Consider the following 5,144-nt stretch of genomic DNA (forward strand, 5'->3'; position numbering starts at 1 on the left):
TCAGTCTTAAGGCCTCAATTAAGGCCTCAATTGCTCTCTTTCCCTGTGCTGTCACGATGTGATGTTCCATTGAGTAGCTGCTGTCTGATTAGCCTATATCTTTGAGCAACACATCTGAAGCACAGCTCTCCCCAGCTGACCTGCAGAACTGTACTGAGAGGTAGGTATCCCTCATCCTAAAGCAGAGAGCTTCTAGAAGAAATAAATGCTTGTTGCTATATCCCACTTAGAGTTTGTGGTTGTTTGTTATGCAGTAAAAGCTTACTAATACAGACCACAAGAAAGTGGCCATTTCATCCTCATTTAGATACTAGGTACAATAAAAATGGAATTTCTGACCCTCCCATTAATTTGAAACCAGAAGCATAATATAGTTTGCACACGCTTGGAAGGATGTCAATATTTGGGTTGCTACCAAAGAATTGCACAATGTATTAGATGTGATATTACTTCCCTTATTATAATAAAATAACGTAAGGAAAATATGTGCCAAGGAAATACTAACAGCAAGAAATTAAGATTGGCAAATGTTCATTTCAGTCAAAATATAATTCAAAACAACATGTATAAAATGTATAAGAGAAGTATATCATTAATATATAATATATATTACATATTAATTAAATATCATTAGTAAATAATATAACTATCATTACACTATGTCTTGTGTGTGTGTGTGTGTGTGTGTGTGTGTGTGTGAGAGAGAGAGAGAGAGAGAGATAGAGAGAAATTGAGGCAACTTTCTCTAACATAAGGGAGAAATCATAAAATTACCATCACAGACGCTGAAAAAATCTTTAACTCCAATAATCATTGTGATTTAGAAAAATATTCAAGTAGGAGTTGATGGACACAGACTAAGCATGGTAAGATATGACAGCAGAGGGAGATGGTAGAACAGGAGGATCCTGGGTTCATCTCCCACAGACACGACAAAGCAATAACTGTATGTAACACACCTCATTCTAAAAACAACCTGTAGAATGGAAGAATAGATCTTTCAATGCTAAAGAGATAAAGAAAAGGCCACACTGAGAAGGATAGGAAGGACAGAGACATGGTTAGGAACCAAATCCCTAGAGCAACAACCCACAAGCAGGAGGGATATCACAAGAATGGAGTAGGGAAGGGATCAAGCCCCACACTGGGCACCCTCAGCCCTGGGGACCTTCATGGGGAAGACAAGCCACTATAATATCTGGATTTGGAAACTGGGGAGATTTAGCTCTGGGAGAGCCACAGGACTGTAGGAAACTGAGTCTCCACTCTAAAAGGTCCAGTGCATTGTATCACTCAGCATGAGACATAGCACATAAGCAGCATTTTAAAGAGTGCCTGGGTATACATGAAGATTTACTGACTAACTTTAGGATGTGTGCCTGAGAGGCAGGGACCTGCAGGAGCTTTCTCCAGGAACAGAAGTGCTGGTGGGTACCATTTTTCTTGCCCTCCTTCAGCCTAGTGATCTGGAGGCATGTGAGAGCCAGTTCTGACACTCCATCTACCTTGCTACATTGCCTGCCCTGCCTGGTGTTCCCCCGCAGACCCTTGCCACCTAACACACCTGCAAAAGGAAGCAACTGTCCAAAGCAGCTCCCACCCCACCACATCCAACGGGCAGCCTCAGTCAGGAACAGCATTCCCCTCAAAAGAACTGCTGCCTTGGGAGTGGAGCGAGTAACTTCACCCACTACTGTGCTGGTAAGTAGCTACAGCTGACTCAGGTGGGTCAGGAACTACCCCAACTGTCAGTATGCTGGCAGTGCTCATGGCCCAGCCACAACAGAAGATAGCATAAGCCTACACACAGGATGTCCCTGGAGCACCTGGTTTTGATAACCAGGGCATATTGTGCTACTGAGCATCATGCGATGTCTTCTACATAAGGCCACCACTTTCAAGACTAGGAGACATAACTTACCTACCGTAAATATAGTGACAAACATAGAAAGCTAGACAAAAGGAAACATAGAAATATGTCCAAATGAAATAACAAGCCAAAACTCCAGAAAAAAGAGCTAAACAAAACAGGACAAGGAATCTACACCTGATGAAGAGTTCAAAGTAATGGTCATAAAGATACTTAACAGACTTAAAAGAAGAATCAGTGAACTCTGTGAAAACCTCAACAAAGAGAAAGTATAAAAAAGAATAAGTTAGAACTGAAGAATACAATAATGTAAATGGAAAATACACTATATGGAATCAGCAGATCAGAGGATGCAAAAGAAGAGACAGGGTAGTAGAAAGCAACCAAGCTGAACAACAAAAACAAACAATTTTAAATGAGAATAGGTTAAGCAACCTTTGATAACATCAAGTACGCTAACATTCTCATTACAAACATCCCAGAAGATAGAGAGAAATGGGGCAGAATATTTACTTGAAGAAGTAATAGCTAAACATTTCCTTAACCTAGAGAGGGAAACAAACATCCAGGTCCAGGAAGCACAGAAAGCCCCAAATAAGATGAACCCAAAGATGTCCACACCAAGAAACATAATAAATAAAATGGCAAAAATTAAAGATAAAGATAGAATCTTAAAAGGAGCAAGAGAAAAGCAAACTGTTATGTACAAAGTAAACCCCATTATGCTATCAGGTGATTTTTCAGCAGAAGCTTTGCAGGCCAGAAGGCAGTGGTATAATACATTCCAAGTGCTCAAAGGAAAAAAATCTACAAGTAAGAATACTTTAACCAGCAAGATTATCATTCAGAATTAGAGAAATAAAGAGTTTTCAAGACAATACCAAATTAAAGGAGTTCATCACTAAACTGGCTTTACAAGAAATGTGAAAGGGACTTCTTCAAGTGAAAAAGAAAAGGCCACAACTAGAAGTAAGAAAATTATGAAAGGAAAAAATTTCACTGGTAAAAGCAAACATACAGGAAAAATAGTAGCTCAATCACTTATAAAGCCAGTATGGAGATTAAAACACAAAAGTTGTAAAATCAATTATATCAACAAAAACCAGTCAAGGGATACACAAAGTAAAATTATGTAAAATGTGATATCTTATAAAACATGGAGGAAAGGAGAAATATGCAGTGTTTTTAGAATGTGTTTGAACCTAAGTGACCATGAACTTAATATAGACTGCTATATATATATATATATATATATATATATATATATATATATATATATAGGATGTTTTAGCTGAACCTCTTGGTAACCAGAAATCAAAGACCTATAAGAGATACACAAAAAATAAAGGGAAAGGAATCCAAGCAGAACACTAAAGAAAGTCATAAAATTCAAATGGAAGAAAGCAAATGAAGAAGAAAGGAACAGAAGAACTATAATAACCAGAAAACAATGAATAAAATGGCAAGAAGTGCATACCTATCAATAATTATTGTAAATGTAAATAAACAAAAACAAGACCCATATATATCTATATCTGTCTATAAGAGACTCCCTTCAGACCAAAATACTCAAAGACTAAAAGTGAAGGGATGAAAAACTTCATAATATATATATATATATATATATATATATATATATATATATATATATAAACATATTATATATATATGTTATATATATATATATACACACACATACATATATATATACATACATATATATGAAATACATATATATATGGAGTATATATATATTATACTGCATATAAATGGAAGTTAAAAAACTGGAGTAGCAATACTTACATCAGACAAAAGACACTTTAAACAAGGACTGTAACAAGAGACAAAGAAGGGCATTGCATAATGATAAAGGGGTCAGTCCAACAAGAGGACATAAAAATTGTCAATATCTATTTACCCAATTCAGGAGTACCTAAATATACGAGCAAATATTTACAGACATAAAGGGAGGAACTGACAGTAAGACAATAATAGTAGGAACTTTAACACCTCAGGGCACCTGGGTGGTTCAGTTTACATCAATGGATAAATCATCTAGACAGAAAATCAATCAGGAAACAGTGGCTTTGAATGACACATTAGACCAGATGGACTTAATAGATATCTACAGAACCATCCATTCAACAACCACAGAATATACATTCTTTTTAGGTGCACGTGAAAAAGATTCTCCGGGATAGGTCACATGTTTGGCCACAGAACTAGCCTCAATAAATTTTGAAAGACTGAAGTCATATCATGTTTTCTGATGACAATAGTATGAAACTAGAAATCAATTACAAGAAAAAAAAATGGAAAAAACACAAACGCAAAAGCTAAAAACCAACCAATGGGGTAACAAAAAATGAAAGAAAAATCAAAGATACCTAGAGGGAAATGAAAATGAAAATACAATGATTCAAAATCTTTGAGACATAGCAAAAACAGTTCTAAGAGGGAAGTTTATAGTGATAACAGGCCTACCTCAAGAAAAAAGAAAAATCTCTTAACAAGCTAACTTTACAACTAAAGGAATTTTAAAAAGAATAGAGCCAAAAGGAGGAAGAGGAGAAGAACAAAACCCAAAGTTAATAGAACAAAGGAAATAAAGATCATAGTGAAAATAAATGAAATAGAGACTAAAAATAAAAACTAAGAGCTGGTTCTTTGAAAAGATAAACAAAATTTATAAACCTTTAGCCAATGCATCAAGAGAATAGAATTCAAATAAAATAAGAGAAGTTACAACTGACACAACAGAAATAAAAAGAATTATGAAATGACAATGAAAAACTATAACTCAACAAATTGGACAACCTAGACCAAAATTAAGAAATTCCTTGGAAAAAAAAAAAATTAAAAAAAAAAAAGGGGGGGCACCTGGGTGGCGCAGTCGGTTGAGCGTCCGACTTCAGCCAGGTCACGATCTCGCGATCTGTGAGTTCCAGCCCCGCGTCAGGCTCTGGGCTGATGGCTCGGAGCCTGGAGCCTGTTTCCGATTCTGTGTCTCCCTCTCTCTCTGCCCCTCCCCCGTTCATGCTCTGTCTCTCTCTGTCCCAAAAATAAATAACGTTGAAAAAAAAATTTTTTTTTTAAAAATAAAAAAGAAATTCCTAGAAACACAGTCTTCCAAGACTGAATCAGTGAGAAATAGAAAATCTGAACAGACTTGATTACTAGTGACAAAATTGAATCAGTAATAACAAAATAAAATCACAACAAACAACAGTTCAAGACCATGTGATCTCACAGGTGAGTTTAAGCAAACATTGAA

Source organism: Puma concolor, chromosome C1, assembly GCF_028749965.1.
Source record: "Puma concolor isolate L17-30 chromosome C1, mPumCon1.1.hap2, whole genome shotgun sequence".
In the NCBI taxonomy this organism is placed as follows: Eukaryota; Metazoa; Chordata; class Mammalia; order Carnivora; family Felidae; genus Puma; species Puma concolor.